The sequence below is a fragment of the Pipistrellus hanaki genome, assembly GCF_964339955.1.
Source record: "Pipistrellus hanaki genome assembly, chromosome: 18".
NCBI lineage: Eukaryota > Metazoa > Chordata > Mammalia > Chiroptera > Vespertilionidae > Pipistrellus > Pipistrellus hanaki.
Window position 1 is genome coordinate 37,246,126 of NC_140520.1, and position 18,646 is coordinate 37,264,771.

An 18,646-nucleotide genomic window follows, 5' to 3' on the forward strand; every position below is an offset into this window, starting at 1 on the left:
GAGATTAACCAAAACATAGATGTAACAGCAGAGCACAGGATAAGAGAGTGCTAACATGAAACATTTTCCTTTTAACTAAGACAGGTCCCAGAAGATATATATCTTTATACGCAGATTTTAAAACCCTCTATAAAGAATGAAAAACATTGTTTTGGATAAGATACTATAAATGACGGAAAGCAAAAACAGCAGGTCTGGAAAGTCATCACACAGAAGAAAAGGAGACAGTATCTGCGATATAAAGCGCTCTCACAATACATGACAAAGGATATAAGCGAGCAATTCATAGGAAAGCAAATTCAAAAAGTCAGCACACATAAAAAATGCTCAAACTCACTAGGCTGTCAGGGAAATGCAAATTAAATTGCACTAAGATTTCTCTCTGCTTACCAGGCAGGCAGGGAGAAGGGTGGGCGAGAGAAGCAGCTCTTGCTATTGGAACCCGGGAAGAAGGACCATGGTCCTCCCATGTTGTTGGGGGCATGTGAGTTGCTGCAGCCTGTGGACCTGGTAACATTTCCGACTCAGCCGCATGCTCCTGAGAACCCACTCCTTAGACACAGCGCCCGGGGCGCGGCCACGGAAGCGGACGGAGCTTGCACAGCAGCAAAACCCCGGACACAGTGCGCTCCCAGCAGCAGGAGGAGGTCTCACCGTCCATCCACACAACGGGCTGTGGTGAGACCTTGACCAAGAACGTCCTAGAGTATCCACATTCCCATGAGAAGCTGTGCAGTCAGACCAGCAAGATGCAGAGAAGTGTGTATATAAACCATCTCCTCCTATATGCACATGTCCGTGCGTATCTATATGAGCGTGTATCTAACACATATAAGAATGCATATAGTTCTAGGATATGGCATATGTTACAGAGGGTATATGTGAAGGGAATACAGGGACGGGAGCTGGTCTGAGGGAGGCAACCCTAAAGATCTTCACTTGCCTGTAAAACCCAGCATGCCCGCTCCCTCCGTCATGTGAGATTGTGCACGTGTGTTTAAGGGAGTGAATTAGCACCATGACATGTTCTCAAGGGAAAGGAAGCACGGCGCCGAGACACTGAAATGAGTTCCAAGCTCTGACCCCCCAAACTCTGCTCTCTGCTCCAGGAAACAGTCCATTCAGAGCCAGCACATCCCCTGCCGTCTCAGCACCTAGAACAAGCACATCCTGGGCCTGAGGAAGGAGAGAGACAGGGCAACTTCCTGTGGGCCCACGCCCTGCCCTTCCACAGGTCCCGGACACTCAGCACTTAGCACAAGTCCCCGGCGACGAGCTGATGTGTCCCCAGAGGAACCGAGCCCTGGTCGCTCTGGAAGGGACAGGGATAACAGGAAGGAGTGACTGGAGCCCGGGCTGTGTACGCACATCACAGGCACAGCCCGCTCGGTGCTCTCCGCAGCCGGGGAGAGTGTGGTCGTGTGACTAATCCCGGTGCACGAGGAGGTGTGCAGAGCTTTCCCACAGTCACACGCGGTGCCGCGCAGCTGGGCTCACACTCGGCCGGTCTGACTCCGGCGGCACCGCCGTCCTCCTGCTGTGAAACCCGGCTCATCTCTGCAGGTCAGCGCGGTCGTTTTGGAGCGAAGAACCCCACTTGGCACTTGGGAGCCAGGACCGCTTTGGGGCCTAGATGGGAAATGGCATTTCCTGACGTGCCAGGCTGTGGTCCTGGCGGCACCTCGCACCCGTGCCCAGGCCCCTCTGCCCCATCGTTTAGGGCGGGCGTGCAAACTTCAGAGGCCAAGCAGGCACCGCCAAGCAGCGGGTGGGGGAGGGAGAACCCGGCCCACCCCAATGGGAGGGGCCGCTGCCACTCCACTCCAGCCACGGCCTGGGTCACGTGGGCTGACTTTCCAAAGGGTCAGTCAAGGCCCAGCATCTCCAATGATCTGACTTTTCAAGAGAAGATTAAAATTCATGTTTAGGTAAAATCGATTGATTTTGTTTTGAACACACCCACAGTGGTGGTGTTTTTAAGGCAAACCTCAGTCATGCCTGCCTGTGGCCGTGGCTCCGGAGGCCAGCGGTTGGCTACTCAGTATTTACACGAAGACGGTTTATCCTGTCCAGCCTGTTTTCCGGGTAATCCCAGGTGTCTGCTGGTGTGACAGATGAATTGACTTTTCATTATTACATGTCCAACACTAGATCACGGTTCTGAATATTAAATAATAGCAAAGGTATTCTTGCCCCTCATCAAATTCTAATGGGGATTGTGGGGTAGGACTCCAGAAGGGAAGATCTGGGTTCAAGTTCAGCTCCTGCCGCTCCCTGGCCCCCAGGCCCCTCACCTGCTCCGAGCCACAGTCTCCTACGCAGTAAAAGGGCTTGGTAATTCCCAACTCACAGAACAAGTGGCCTGAGAGCTAAGGCAAGCCGTGTAACAAACGTGCTCAATAAATGTTCCATTCCTTCTAGCACAGTGGTCAGCAAACTCCTTAGTCGACAGAGCCAAATATCAACAGTACAACGATTGACATTTCTTTTGAGAGCCACATTGTTTAAACTTCAACTTCTTCTAACGCCACCTCTTCAAAATAGATTCGCCCTGGCCGTGGTGTTTGGGTGGAAGAGCCACACTCAAGGGGCCAAAGAGCCGCATGTGGCTCACGAGCCGCAGTTTGCCGACCGCAGTGCTAGCAGACAGATGCAAGTCTCCACGGAGTCACACGACTGTCAAGTAGACAAGCCGAGAGAGGACCTCCCTGCAGGGCTTCTCTGGGGTTTGCAAAACATGGTGTTCCCCAAAGTGTTAGCTTACGTGTGAAAACAAACGGAATTCTGCCTTTGGAATGGCCCAGCTCCCTCCCTGTCCTGTAGGCTGTGGAGACTGTTTGGGGGGAGGGTCCCTGTGAGAGAGGTAAACAGTATATGCCTTGGAGCTACTGAGCTGCTCTGTCACCAACGTCACTGAGCGAGGGACCCAGCCACGGAGGGTTCTTGCTGGAGACCAGAACCTTCCTCCTCTCCATGCTGCCCGGCGCCTCTGGCACCGGGTCCAAGGAGTGAGCCCGCCCCCCAGGTGAACACGGAGAACAGGCAGGTGATGGTAAGGCGACCAGACGTCCTGCTTTTGATGGGACAGTCCCGATTTTTTACAATTTGTCCTGCATCCCGCGGCGTTTTAAAAAAGTCCAAAAGATTTAAAAGAATCTTTCCAAAAATTGGGACTTCTGTAAAACGCTGCAGGACGCGGGACAAATTGTTAAAAATCAGGACTGTCCCGCCAAAAGCAGGACGCCTGGTCACCTGAGGATGGGTGGCATTCATCTCACCCTGTCTCAGGGACCTGAGGTGGCTGGCACTCACAGGCCGGAGCAGGGACACCTTTGGGCAATCTCAGGGACTAAGCGGATGATGTCATGGCTCTGACCTCTGGCGGTGACACCAGAGGAAACACCTGTGGGCGGCAGGAAACGAGGGATTAAAAATATCTGCCTTATCCCCAAAATGAGCGAAGCACTCTGCTATCTTCACAGGGAAAACAAACAAGGCGGTATCTGGTCTGAGCCATTTCCTCTCTGCAGGCACCCCCCCTGCAGACACGGCGGGGCCACATGTTCACCAGCCCGGGCCACGCGGTGCCAGAGGGCGGCCAGGCCGGTCCCGAGCGGGCTCAGGCTCCGACTCCAGCTGGAGATCTCTCCTTTCCTTGTGAGGGAGCTGGGTCCTTTCCTCGGGGCGAGGTGCAGCCCCCATCTGACTTTGGAAACAAAGGGTCCCTGTGCTCTTTCTCCACAGTCTCTGGTCCCGGGAAGCCAGGCCGGGAGCCCCTGAGGAAGGAGTGAAGGCTGGTCTGTGGGGCCTGGCCAAGCACAGAGCAGCTCTGAAGACGGTGGAATGCACACCCGTCAGATTCTACTCTCTCCCCCGCCTTCTGACATCCTTTAGAATGTCTCTCCCCACATCCTTCTGACGCCATTGCCACCCGATTCGAAAGGTTGCCGGCCGCTGAGTTAGGTCACCGTGCCCAGGCATTCCGTCCTCACCCAGTATGTCCAGTCCAGCCCCTCCGTCCTCGCTGTGGTCTCTGCGCTTAAGGCCCTGTCACCTCTCTCGATCCGTGGAGAGGTTTCTTTGCTGCTGCTCTTCTCTGCCTTATCCGTTCTCCCCGCTGCTGCCCAGACCATGTCTGAAATCTGGGTGGGCGTGTCTTTGCCTGGTTTCCCTGCTGTATGTAGAAGCCACTCCTGGTTTACCTGCTGTGTGTAGAAGCCACTGCACAACCCAAGCTTAGTTGCTTCCTGGGGTTCATGGCAGCCGCCTCTGGGTCAGAACCCGGGGTGCATATTAGCGTCCCACTAACCTGGGGTCCTCATTGGAAATGAAGGTGCTAAGCAGATTGTTGGGCTCTTCAACAGATGGAGACCCCGAGGCGCAAGACGTGGCCCAGAAACCAGAGCCTCAGTCTTATCCAAAGGTGACGTGTGTAAACCAATACATAGCTATTGCACACCTGTTATGTGTTGGCCGTTGTGCTCAGGATAGGGAAACTGGTACAGCCCATGGCACAGGCCTTCCCGGGTCGCACTCTGGTGAGGGGACAGGCAGCGCCAGGTAGCAAGGGCAGTGCCGGGAGAGAGGTTGCGTGGGTGGCCTAACGTCTTAGGGAAGACGGTGTCACGTCCCAAGCAACAGCCAGGCAAGCGGTCTGATCCCGCGTGGAGGGCAGTCAGAGCTGAGGCCTAAACGACTTCTCACGTGACAAAGCAGATGAACTTCCAAAGCGCGGGCGACAGCGGCCGGAGTGACGCCTGGGGCAGCCGTGGGACCTCCCTGGCCCACAGTGAAACACGGTGCTGGAGATTGCTGCGTAACACGCAGAGGAGACGCGTCCTAACGCCGGGACAGCCGGGCTGCCAGCCTGTGGGGACCGCTCCTCACTCCGCTGCAGCCCGGCGCTGCCCACCGGCCCCGGAGCCGGACACACAAGAGCGCTCGGAAGCGCTTTGCTCTCTTACTAGAAGAGACACGAAGGAAACAAAGAGGAAGAAGGCAGCTGATGCCAAGTTCTCTGTAGCATCGCTGGTCTCCTCAAGGTGGACAGTTAGGGACGGCCGGAATGCTGCATTTTAGAGAGCGAGTTGGAGTGAACGACAGAGCCTGGAGGCCACCGATGCTCCATGAAAAATGAAGGCACGTTTCTAGCACGTGGAGCTGTGCATGGAAAAGGGGGAACGTGATGAGGCCGGTGACGAGGGCCGCACAGACACGTAGAAACACACGTGACAGAGCCGGGCAGTGAATGTGGAGGGAGGGGCAAAGGCCCAGGCTCCCCAGCGCTGAGGGTGCTCGGAGTTTTCCTGGTTAGACAGTGTGTGTCCGCCGGCGGGGATGGGGGGCCTCCCCGGGCGCAGGCCTGGCTCCTCTGACACGGCTGTGCTTCTGCCCCGGCCTCTGGGCTGGCTCAGCGTTAAAGGGCCCCGTTGCTGTTCCCCTCAAAGGCTCTCCGGCCCAGATAAGCCGGCTCCCAGGCTCCCAGAGGAGCGAGCCAGGAGATAGGAGCCGGTGGGAAACCTCGCAGGCCCGGGTCGCAGGCACCTCCCTCGGAGCAGGGGGCTGTCTGGGTGAGAGGAAACAGCTGGGCCTCCCCCAGATAAGGCCTGGGGGCGGGGAGCGCAGTCCCTCTCGGGAATAACTGTGGGAAGCCAGCCCCAGGCTCGGCCTCCTCCCTCCCTGGCCCTCGGGGCCCCCGTGATGGAGGGCAGATGGGGAGCGGGCTGGTCCCTGCCAGGCCTCACCCCTTCATCTTGGCTGGACAGACGTGGACCCCAAATGGAATAGTGAGTGAGGAGTAAGATCCCCATAGCAACAAGACTTCGGGCAGGATGATGGGGGCGAGGGGGCAGCTCCGGGCAGAGGGATGTCAGGGCAAAGGCCTCCAGGACAGAGGCTGGAAGCCTCAGTGGCCGGGACGCCGTGGCCACAGTCCGCGGCACTGAGCTCTGAGTGGGCAGGACGGGTGGCCTGAGTCCGTCCACCCAGCGGATGGAGCTGCACCGGGTGGGGTGCCCAGTGCGGGACAGTGAGGAGGCCTGCAGGAGGCCGCCCAGCGGTGCACGCGCCCTGCCGCCCGGGGCTCTTGCTAGGATGTGGCCGGGACAGGCAGACAGAGTAGCCAGGCGCCGAGTGGAGGGTGGGCGGCCCCTCTGTTCTCTCCCATGGCCGGAAGTGAGGCTCCGGGGCTGGGGCTGTTACATGCTGAACTGGGTCCCCAATGTTGACGTCCTGGCCCCCGCATGAGGCTGTATTTGGAGATAAGGCCTTGAAAAGGGTGGTTACGTTCAGATGTGGTCCTGGGGCCCTGCTCCGATCCCTGTGCCTGGGGTCCCCACGGGAGGAGCTTAGGACACAGACACTCATGAAGGGAGGACCCTGTGGGGACGCCCATCGTAAAGCTCAGCGGAGGAGCCAGCCCCCGACACCCGTCAGGATGTCCGGCCTCGGACGGTGAGCGGGACGCAGTGGGTTAAGCCCCAGCCTGTGGTTCTTTCGGTGGCAGCCAGAGCTTGGCCTGTGGAAGCTGCCTCTGGGCCGTCCCCGCGTCCCCGCCCCGCCTCATGCCACGCCTGCGTGTGCTCAGGCCGGTGTCCGGGTGAGAGCACCTGCATCCTCCTCCCTGCATCCTGCTGCCCAAGGTTCCACCTGGCCTCTCCCCTCCCGGCTCTGTTCTTAGTTGGCACTTTTGTCTCTGAAACTCGCAACGCTTCACTGGACGGGCGGGGCGGCCCTGTAGCTCCTGAGTTTCGCCCTTGCCTGTAGCTGGGACAGTCAGGCTCCAGCGGGAGGGACAGGGCCCCCAGTGTGGACAGCAGGCCCCCTGGTGGGCCTGGGGGCTCAGGCCGGACCCGAGCACTCGAGTCAGGAAGTCCTGCCCGCCCACCACTGCTTCCTCTCTGCGGCTTCAAACACAGCTCTGCCTCTGAGCAGAGCGATCTGGGCCGGCCCAGCCCGCTGTCCTCCGTGCAGCTGCTCCGGCTTCAAAGGAGGCCACCGGCAGGAGGAAGCGAGGTCCCGGGGAAGCGCGTCCACAGCCCCCCTCCACAGGCCGGCCCCCGGCGCCGGCTCCTCTCCAAGGGAAAGTCACTTCAGATATGTCCCTGAGCTTTCCCAACACAGAGGCGACAGCACCTGCATCTGTGGAGTCCTTTCTTCCTTCTCCAAATCCTGCCCACGGACGTTATCCCACTTAATCCCCTGAGCCACACGGATGGAATTACCGTCCTGGCGAGGCCCAGATCCGTGCTGTTGAGTCAGGATCCCGCAGCACTCGGGCCATGGCGCTTGGTCCGGAGCCCGGACTCCCAGGCCGCCATGCCTGGCTTCCTCTGTTACACAGAACACTCGCTCTGCCCCCCCCCCCCACCCCCTGAACACACACACACACACACACACACACACTGCACCTGCACAGGTACCCGGGAGCGCAGGTGAGCTGCTTTTGTGGGTGGGAGGCACCCAGTCCCAGGGCGGCCTGCCCTGTAGAGGCTGTGGCTGCGCCTGGGCGTGCCCTGAGCACAGGTCCGGGAACCCTGCTGCCCTTTCCTTGGTCTGCACCCAGGAGGAAAGTTCTCAGCCATCAGAGGAAGGGCCCTCTCAGGCTCCTCTCCCTGCTCTGCATTCGCAGTCCCTTCTGCAGCCAGCTGGCCTGCACCTCAGTCCGGACGACCGAACAGCCCCTAAGGTCTCCATGACATGTCTCTCCGGTCCATTCTCTGAACCACAGCCACGGCGATTGTTCTGAAGTGGAAATCTGATCACATGACTCCCCCACCATTGCTCTGAGAACACAGGGGCGGCTTTTAAGAGCTTAAACTTCCTGTCATCTCACCAGCAGGCCAAACGCATCTCCAACGAAAGCTGGACGAATGCTTTGGGAAGAGACAGCTCAAGGCCAGCCCCTCAGGGGCTCCCCACAGTGAGACCGAGCCCCTTGGGTGCTCCCCACAGTGAGACCGAGCCCCTTGGGTGCTCCCCACACTGAGACTGAGCCCCTTGGGAGCTCCCCAGAGAGACTGAGCCCCTCGGGTGCTCTTCAGAGAGATTGAGCCCCTCGGATGCCCTCCCCAGAGAGACCGAGCCCTTCGGGTGCCCCCCAAGAGAGACTGAGCCGCCCCTCGGGTGCTCCCCAGAGAGACTGAGCCCCTCAGGTGCTCCCCAGAGAGACTGAGCCCCTCGGGTGCCCCCCAGAGAGACTGAACTCCTCAGCTCTGTGGGTGAGGAATCCTGATGCCTCCAAGGCCAAGTCCCAGGTCTCGTGTGGTCTGCCAGCTGCTCCTGTCCACACTCTCCTCTCTCCCACCCCAGCTCTCACGCCCTCCTTGTTGGATGGAGCTCAGACACCTCCTCCTCCCCGGCTCATGCCTGAGCTGGGTCCTGAGCACAGGTGACTGGACACTGGCCCACCCTGTGGTCATCACCGTTATCCTCTGACCCTGACTGGGGTGCAGTCTCTGAAGGCAGGGTCCAAGCTTTATGCCCTTTTGTGTCCAGAATTCCCAGCACAGAGCCGGACACACTCGTCAAATACGTCCTCAGCGAGCAGGCGGTGAGTGACCACACAGACCACTCTTGCCCGAGACCCAGAGCTTTCCCAGGCGCCAGTCCGTGGCTCCCTAAGGCCCTAAGGGCAGGGCAAACTCTCAGGGTTCAGCCTCCATCCATGCTGGGGGTAGGGGGGAGGGGAGCTGCTCCTCGGGTCCGGATCACTCTGCCCTGCTCCCTCTGCTGGCATTCCGTTTCCCTCCCCTCCCCCACCATCTGCATCTGTCCCGCAGGAAGTGCCACAGATGGCTTCATTTCCCAGGGTGTCCACACCCCTTCCTCCCGCTCCCCCTCCCCCTCCCTGTGGAGGAGCGGCCAGGGCATGGGCCCTGGGAGGACGGGCGGGCGCTGTGCCGAACCGGGCGATGGCCCGGTCTGTGCTCACCGGGTAGATGAGACGCTGCGGGAGGAAGGCAGGCAGGCCTTCACCGGAACCATCAAAACTCCCAGACCCTTCGCCCTAACGATCCCCTCCTGGGAATTGCTTCCAACCGAGTAATTCACAGGAAGAAACACCCCACGGACTGTGTAAAGCGACGTTATTTATGAGACGGAGAAAGCAGAAACAAAGGCCATTCCCCGAAATAGAAAAAGGATGAAGCAGCTTCGGGCGTATTTGTACACGGAACGCCATGCAGACGTCCACCCGAGGACGCGGCGGAGGACGGCGGGCCCTGCCCTGCGGACGGGAGGGCAGAGATGGGGTGCCGCGTCGCGGAGTTATGGCTACGGCTTTGTAAGAAGGATCTATGTCTATGTGGCTACGAATAATGACACACAGAATGGGAAGCAGTTACATGAATCGGAATTGTCTTTTTCTCCCATTTTTTTTTTTTTTTTTTAATGACAAAAGGGATAAAATTGAGGATCAGAAGTGAGAAAGAAAGTAATGGTTGTGTTAGGATGATATATTTTTGCAATTTTGCCTGAAAGGTTTACTATTAGCTGAATTATAAATGTATATTTTAAGACTATGGAGAGCACCCAGAACGTGAAGTCCTGGGGTTTTCTGAGAGGAGTTTTGGTTAATTGGGATTTTGTCATTTTAAACAATTCTTTTTTTCTTTTTTTTAATATTTTTTATTGATTTTTTAGAGAGGAAGAGAGAGGGATAGAGAGTTAGAAACATCGATGAGAGAGAATCATCGATCAGCTGCCTCTTGCACATCCTCTGTTGGGGATGTGCCTGCAACCAAGCTATCGATACATGCCCTTGACTGGAATCAAACCCGGGACCTTTCAGTCTGCAGGCTGACGCTCTATCCACTGAGCCAAACTGGTTTCGGCGGGTTTTGTCATTTTAGAAACAATCAGAATGTGCCTGGTGTGGACCATTCCCGACGTGCGTGGCTGGGGGCCTAGCAGGATCGATGGGGACCGCAGCCTGGTCCCACGAAAAGCAGCTATAAGACCTTTGCCTGTTGGACACATAATGCTGCCCCCTGCCCCAGTTCCCCCCCTCACCCGCCCCATCCTATCCCCCTGGGCTGCAGCCCAGCTCAGGTCAGCCCCGAGTTAGGCCCATCCCCCTCGGCCTGTGCTCCTGAGCTTCAGAGAGAATGCTGGGGAAAGGTCGTGGGGAGGGCGCGTGGGCAGGGGAGAAATCCCCCGTCCTACATCTGTGGGATACAGGGATAAAGCCTCGGATGGAGTCTTTCTTTGGAAAGTGTTAGTTTATGTGAAGTGTGTGGTCAGCTGAACAAACACCCAGCCCTTTGCATATAAACAGGCGCCCTTCGCTGTCCTCCACGGTCCTAGTGCTCCTCGAATGGCAGAGACGTCCACAGTGTGGTTTACAGTGTGCAGGTCTCTTTCCAGGCACCTCACCGGCCCCAGCCCGGGGACCACCTTCCAGCCCAATGGCCTCCAATCTCCAGTCCTGAATTCCCAATTCTGGTCATCCTGCCAACGCCTCAGTCAAACAGCCCTTCCGGCCCCAAACCAGCAAATGCCTCTTCCCGCTCCGGCCTGAGACTGTCACCCAGGCTCCTTCCGTGTCCCCACTGCCCGCAGCAGCCTCCAGGCAGACACCAAATACCAGGACCCTCCCCCGGTTCCTCACAGCCTCCCTGTCTTCTAGCTCCAGGCCACCTCTCCCTGGGCGTCAGCCCCTCAGCGGCCGCCCGCCTGCCACTTAGGACGCCTGCACTGACTGGGGATAAGAGGCCACTTGCATCACGCTCAGCGTGCGGAGACTGCATCTTCAGATGCGACCTCCTCCGAGAACCCCTGAGGAGGCCCGGTGCATATTTGTGGGATGACTGGCCGCGTGGGTATGTATCTCCCAGCAGGTCTCCCTGCGCTGGCGTAGGACGTTTTCCTAAAGCTGAGCGGCTTTAGGACTCTGCATCCGCCCCTGTTTAATTTCATCGTGTTGGTTTTGGCCCGGCATCCCTTCCTATGTAAATCATTCGAACTTGAATATGTCATGTAGCGTATTAGCGATCCCAGCTGTGGGTCATCTGGAGTCTTTCTATGTTTCAACCAAGTCATTAACAAAAACACTTAGCGAGGGAGGGCCAGGGACAGAGCCCGCGGCGGTCCCCGGAACCGCCCTCGGGACAGACCTGCGTTCCAGGTGCACAGCCACCTGTGGGCCAGGCCGCTCCGCCTGCTACATGCATCTCGCCCAGACATCCCCGTGACGCACGTAACCTGCGTGGCTGAGAGACCCCAGCGCCCTGCTGGCACATGGGAGCACTCAGCTCGTAAGCCTAGAGCAGCTCAGGCGGGAGTCGCTGAGAGGGGCCGGTGTGAATGGCTAGCGTCTCGCTCTCCAGTCCCGCGGCTGTCTCAGGATCCCACGTGTCCGGGCCTCGCCTGCAGGGGTGACAGGCGAGCACGGGGCAGGGAGGAGGTAACCAGGTGCGGGGAGAGAGGAGGAGGTAGGGAAGCACGCCGTCAGGGTCAGGTGAGCTGGACTGACGTCCTTGCCGCTTCCCACCTGCTCATGTCGCGGCTCCACTGGGAGCCACACACACCTCTCCTCCCTCCCTTTCTTTAAAGCGCGGCAGTTCAGACCTGCCGTTCCTGGGCCCAGGCTCCCCGTCTCCCTGGCTCCCCCTCTCCCAGGCTCTCGTCTGGACGTGGGGGTCCCAGCGCTGCCCCCAGGACCAGCCCCTGGAGGAGGCCCAAGCATCCCTGTGGAACTCTGAACACCGAGTGCACCAACCACCCCTCTCCCCACACTCTCAGCCGGAAGCTGACCTCAGATGTCCCCTGTCCACCCCGGGTCCCAGTCAGAGCGGCGCCCACAGCCAGGGAGGGCGTTCCCGTCTAAATGACCATCAAGCCTTCTTACCCAACAAACATGCTACCACGCCTGTGACGTGCAGACATAGCTCTGCGCACTTCACACCACGATGACCTCATTTCATCCTCATCACAACCCAACCGCGCAGGTCCTGTCACTATTCCATTCCACAGACGGGAAAACCAAGGCCCTGAGAGGTCCCAGGCTGGTAACGGGCAGTCAGGATGCAAGCCCAGCTGCCTGGCTCCGGGCCCGCGCTCTTCACTCCCGCGTCTTCTCCAGCCTTCCTCCGGAAGGGCGTGTTACACTCTGCTCGTGGCAGGCAGAGGGCCGGTGGTGGGGTTCTCAGACTCGCTGCTTCGGGTCCGAGAGGAGGGAAAGTGCTTTGAGAAGGAGAGCTGGGATCTTTTGCTTTTCACAGCCTCTTCGTGCATCCTCCTTGGTCCGCAATGGAAGCCTTAGCTTTGCTCACTTTCGGCGATGTCGCCTTCTTTGCACACCCTCTGCCACCTTCCACGGGGCAGAGAATGCCGGAACGTTCTTATGTAATTCACCTCAGTTTGTAAAAATTTCTCACAAAATCCACTTAGTAATAACCACACCACCAAGGTTTCATGGGATATTTTCATTTTTAAGGTACTTTCATAGATTATCTCATGCAGCATGCATCATCTTACTTCCTCACAAAATAGCCTTACAAGGTGAGTGGAGCAGGTCCCAGCTCAACAGGTGGAGGGACCAGCCAGGACACCCCAAGGCCAGTGCCTGACGCTGGACTGGAACCCAGGTCTCCGGGTTTATCCGTGGCCTGCCCCAAAGGCCGTGATGAGACTAACCCAGAAGGAGCGGGCAGAGGGCCGCTGCTACTACCATTTTCCTCAAACCCATCCCGGTGCCAACGCTCCCCGAGGCCACCTTCCCTCACCGCTTCCTTAGGCACGAGGGCAGGGCTCTTGTCCCAGGTGTAGTGGGGAGGGTGGGGGCAATTCTGAGTGTTGTGTAACCCCATGTAGAAAAGGTTCAGTTCCCTATTCACTTGGGGAAATTCCCAAATCAGAAAGGATGGTGATAAGCTATCCCTCCTGAAGACTCCATCCAACAGATCAGCCATTCTGGGGCTCAGATGCAGGAGAAGCATTGTAAGCAGCTGCCCCTAATGGCTCAGATTTATGCTTCGCTGATGCCTTTCCTGTAGAAACGGGCCTGCCTGCACCCCATGACTTCCCCTCACACCTACCTGCCCGTCCTATCACACCCCAAAGCACAGAGCAACGGAAATCACCGACAACATTGCGGCAGCTTTTGAACACCCAGACCACGAGTTGTGCAAATCTTCCGTGAGTGAGTCCCGAGTGGCACGAACACGCGTGTTCTCTGCCGGCCTGAACGACGCGGTCTGACCGGAGACCCGGCTCCAGAGCGCTGCTCCCTCCGAGGTCTCCGGGCCGGGACACCAGCGGTCTCACCAAGCGCCTGCAGCCACTGCCACGGCACCTGCGGGACTGACCTCCTCATCCCTGCGGTTGAGCGGAGCGTGTGGCTGGCTAGTTCTGACCCTCCCTGGCCAGGGCCGTGGCGGGGCAAGTCTTCCAGAATGTTCCTTCCCTGTGGCAGCTGCTCCATTCCCTGGGACACAGCGATGTGGAGCAGAGCCCCTGCCAACCCGGGACGGATGCGGAGCCCGAGCAGAAACAACCTCTGCCGGTTCCTCACGACCGCTGTGGAGCTGCGTCTCACAGCAGCCGACCAGCCGACCCCCTGCAGCCGCAGGTCCTCGTGTGACTGATTGTTACGTTAGACTGATCGTTCCCGCCTGGATGGAGCCAGCCGCCTGTTGCTGAGCGGTCCTTCCGGTTCGGGCCCCCTCCACCAGCTGCATGGGTCTGGGGAGCAGGGGCTGGCCATGGTCCCCCTGGCAGCACAGGGCCCGCAGGGGAGCGGGCTCAGTCCAGGTGTGAGGGCCAGGCGCTCTCTCCGCGGGGTTCATTCCCAGGGGCCTCTCTCCGGGGGAGCAGGTGGAGGGACTTGGGGTGGCTTTTGGTGAGCTTGGCCACAGGCAATCCCTTGGGCCTGTTTCAGACACATCCCCTCAGCAGCTGCGGTTGGGGGCTGGCCCCAGGCAGGGTGTGTGGGGGTGGGTGAGGGGCTGAAATCAGGATGTCAGAGGGGCACCCCCAGGGCTGCAGGAGGCCTCGCATGGGGGAGCCCCACACCCAGGAAGCGCGTTTTCTCCGGCTCCCCAGAAGAGAAGCTGCCTTTAAACTCCCACTCTGCCCTCAGACTCAGCATAGAGCCATCTGCAACAGGAAGCCCGGCCTGAGGCCAGCTGGGCGAGTCCTCTGTCCAGGGGAGCTCAGGCCCTGTCCTGCGCCTGCCTGCCAACCCGAGTCCTGCCAGGACCAGAGGGGCACGCTCACCTGTGTGTCCCCAGGCCTCAGGCGGGCGGCCTCCACGCGTGTCGGCGGGGCCTGGGCCGTGCTGCTGCCTCGCTAGAGCGGACCCTGCCTGGGAGGGCTGACTTCCAGGAGGTGGCCTGACCTGGAGCAAGCAGGTTCCAAACCAGGGCCGGGCGTCCGAGGAGGCCGGGCTTCGCTTCTCGGCTGGAGAGAATGCGGCTCCAATGCCTGGACTTCCCGGGGATTCCAGCCCGGGCCCACGCCGGCCACCGAGGAGGGGCCCTGATGGCACCGGAGGGCGTCCCACACGGGGCCTGCATGTCCGCCTCACCTTTCCCGGGGTCCCTGCCCTCCACGGGGGACTTCACAGCCGAGCCCCCGGGCTCCCCGCTCATGTCCCACAATCCCAGGAGACAGGCATCCAGGAAGCCTAACGGGGGGAATTGGGAGTTCACTGCCCAAAAGCCCAGGGTGTGAGGCAGTGTCCTTTCCGGCTTAGGAGGGCCCTGGCAGCCGCTACATTTCTGTGCTCGGTGATAGACGGCATCCTGTTTCCATGGAGATAGGAATATCTACGTGCACCCTGAAGGCCGACCAGGAGTGAATGCTGCTTTTGTGACGAAACTGACCATCTCATTTCTCAGGGCTTAGGCTGAGCTACTGCCCAGATGAGAGACGCGCCGGGAGCTTTGCAAAGGCCCCGGGCGCCCGGTCCCCGCGGCCTCGGCGTCGCCCATGGCCCTGGTGTCCCTCCCGGGCCCTCGGCATCTCTCCCGAGGGTCTCAGGTTCTCCTCGATCCTGTGGCTTCCTCCCGCCCGGAGCGTGAGCTGTGACGTGCCAGGGCGTGAGCAGGGCTGGCCGAGCTGGCTCTGCAAGCTTGAAGCTATTACTGGAGGCAGGCGGAGCTGCCTGCGGATTTCTCTGGAATCAACATGCTTTCTCCGGTGGCCCCGATAAGATTACGGGGCCGCGGAGCTGCCAGTGTTCAGGTTTCCCACGGAACCAACGCTCCGGCCAAGCTCCGCTGCCTGGCTGCCTGGCGGCGAGGGGCCGCGCCTCCGCAGGCTCTGACCCCCGACCCCTTCCAGAATGCGCTGGGCCTCTGACAGGCTCCGGGCCTTCAGTCCCGCTACCCCAGCCTCCCCCGTCCCTGCGGACAGCAACGGGAGGTTCTCCTAGTGGAAGCCACTGTTACCGAGGGTCCCACAGAGCCTGGGAGCCAGATAGAAGAGGGGTATGCATGCCCTCACTGGTTTGTCTGAGTGGATAGAGCGTCAGCCTGCGGACTGAAGGGTCCCAGGACTGAAGTGTCCCGGGTTCGATAAAGGGCATGTACTTTGGTTGCAGTAGGGGGTGTGCAAGAGGCAGCTGATCGATGACTCTCTCTCATCGATGTTTCTAACTATCTCTCTCCCTTCTTCTCTGTACAAAATCAATAAAATTATATAAAAAAACAAGAAGAGGAAAAGAAAAGGAGTATGCAGCCACAACCACACACTTCAGCTCCCAGAGGCCACACAGTCCCTAGTTTGACCCAGGGCTCAGCGAGAGGAGGGATCCCAAAACAGCAAAGGCTGTTGGTGAGATTGGGGGAGAAAACACTTCATGAAGTACAATGAACACCTTGTATATACTAATACATGCCCCCCCCCCACCCACCCCAGTGATACCGATAGTCTGTGAGGTTCGCAGATAGGATGGCCCAGTAACTTCGGTGCCATTGAAGCACGAACGCTAGCGTGTAGCCAGTGCTCAATCACAGAATAAATGGGGGAAGGACAGGTGACAGCGGGAAGGGCCTGGGGTTGCCTCAGAGAAAAGGCCTCTCTAACGGCCTCCATCCAAAGCAGACACTGAGGGGGAAAAAAAAAAAAAAAAAAAAAAAAAAAATAAAATAAAATAAAATAAAATAAAGCAGACACCGTTTAGCCAACGGCAACGAAGCCTAATTCTCACTGGCTGGATCCCCCACTTGTTCGCCTGAATAGTAGCTGATGTCACGTGTCTACTATCTTGTCGAGCAAATGAAGGGCTTAGTCCACAAAAATCAGACTTTCTGCAAGTGCTCCTGGCTCTTTGGTGCTGACTACAGCCCAGGCGAAAGAGTGACCTTTAACCTCCGCGTCCTGAATCTCCTCTTTCTCTACCGCACACTTCCCTCCTCCGTTCCTGCCGTAGCGGCTTCGCCGTGCCCCTCTCCGGGACAGAATTCGTGCTTGCGCCTCCGGGGTCTGTATTTCCCATGGACATGCCTACCAAGGCAATCAAAGCCAGCAGGTGGAAGCCTGGCTTTAAAAACGAGCACCCGATCCTTCTCTTACCTTCCAGCATTTGTTTCTCATTCAACCAGCGAGGATCATGTGCCCATCAGGCCGAGGGTGCAGGCGCTCGGGCTCCCGAACTCAGGGAGCCTTCAGGGAGAGGCCGGGCTCTCTCACCTGGTGTGAACAGAGGGCTCCGAGGGGCTGGAGCCCTGGAGCCGGAGCATGTCTGGGGAGGCTTGTGGGGCTGGGCCTGGAGGGAAGGAGCTCCTATTAACTCATTTGTGAACAGCCTTGTCTGGTGAGATCGCATGGCTGTGGTGTAGGCACGCACTGCTCACCTAAGACCAGTGAGCGTCCCTGCCCCAGAGGCTGCGCGGCCCTCCCCCCTAGCTCCTGGTGAGCTTCACCCACAAGTCATTTCTACCCCCCTCCAGCGGCAAGGCCTGCCTTCCCACCTTCCCCTCGTACTCTCGAAGTCACACCTTGCCTGGTCCCTGGCTCGGCCTATGGCTGGCCTTCCTGCCGCGTCATTCTGTGGCCCCATCTTTCTCTCGGCGCTGCCCACCGCCCACGAGCTGAGTCAGGCCATCAGCCTCTGAAGACTAGAGCTGGCCTCGGTCTGAATCGGAAAGAGGCCCCCCTTCGGGCCACAGTGAGGCGAGGAGGCTTCGCGTGAAGAAAAAGTGACCCTTTCCCCCCAACGGCGGAGAGTCCAGCTGCCGCTGGCCAGCGTCCACTCTGCAGTTTGCCCATGCTTTCCTTTCTCCGCTGCCCCGCCTCCCTCTCCAGCCCCCTGCTCCCTCTGCAGAGAAAGGCGGCTTCCCCTGCACCCGCCGCGCCCCTCCCGGCCACCTCCTCTCCCCAGGCCTCCGTGAGAGTCTGGACAGCGAGAACGCAGGGTCCACCCCGGCCATCACTGGCTCACACGGCTGAAAACGGCCCTGGGCCACGATACTGTGCAGGGAGCCTCGTTCCCCGGACGGCGAGCCTTCACCCACCTCGTCCCCCAGAGGCTCTGTGGCTGAGCGGAGAGGGATATTGTCCACCGCGGTCACAGTGACCTAAAGAGAAAGGATGTCCCAGCGCTCCCAGGGGGCTTCCCAGGAGGGGACGCTCCGGAGCCTGCTGGCCTGTCAGTGGGGACACTGTGACTCCGTTCCTCCCCAAACATCGAGGCCCCTTCATGTCTCCAAAGTGGGTCTCGCCACTCAAAAGAGGGTTCCGCTCTGAGGTTGTCCAGGAATTCCCAGCCCACTCCCACACAGCACGTCCCTCATAGAGTTACTTCCTGCCCAGAGCCCCCTCTTCCCCGCTCCTGGCTCCCTCTTTCCTCCCTTCCCGGCGCGCTGGGCTGTGCCACACTCAGGTGCTTCCACAAAGAAGCTTCCTATGTAGGGAGGGGTTTGGGATGGGATTGGGGGGATGAGGACAATTATGTAATACCATAATCAATAAAAAAAAAAAAAAAAAAAGGAAAAAAAAAGAAGAAGCTTCAAAAGCGGCCCCTGCCACCCGCAGACCTGAGCGTGCGGGCTCAGGGCGCCCGACCGGCAGAGGCTGCCCGCTGCGCCCGCTGCCCTCCTGGTGGAGCCATCTTTACTACCCCCATCCCCCCGCGCTGTGCAGACCTGCGGCCGGGCCGTTCATGCCCCCCCTCCCCGGAAGCACCCGGGTGACGGTTCAGGGTTTGTGCCACACACACTTCCTTCCTCAACCGAGGGAGAAGGAAGGCCGGGCGCAGGGTCCCTCGGTGTCTTCCTAGAACAAGGTGCACGCCGGCCTTGGGTCCTCACGCGGCAGCCGGGTTCCAACCCACCCCCACAGCCACAGGCGCCAGGCAGGCGCACAGACCGGACCTGCGGCCGGGGCCCCGGTGCCCGCGCTCCCAGGGGGGCACCCACGTCCAGAGCGGCCTCACCCCCAGGGGGCATCCCGGCATCTCCGCCTCCTGCCCGGAAGCTGGAGGCAGCGGGAGACCTCGGAGAGACTTCTGAGCACCACTTGCTGATGTCTGTGCATCACCCCCACTCCACCCAGCCCTCACCTGCCTCAGTTTCCCAGATTTACCCAAGTGTTACACTCAGACTCCTGCGGGCCCCATAGTCCCCCAGACTACATAAAGCCTCCCTGCAGGCGACTCCCAGCCCAGGAAGACAAGAACGCAGGGTGCCTGCCCGGCACGCAC

General features: G+C 59.3%; 1 protein-coding gene across 2 annotated transcripts in view; it reads right to left on the reverse strand.

Moving 5' to 3' along the window:
* Positions 1-18,646, reverse strand: part of RCSD1 (RCSD domain containing 1) — a 44,699-nt gene that overhangs the window by 24,986 nt on the left and 1,067 nt on the right. The gene's annotated exons all lie outside the window — the stretch shown is intronic.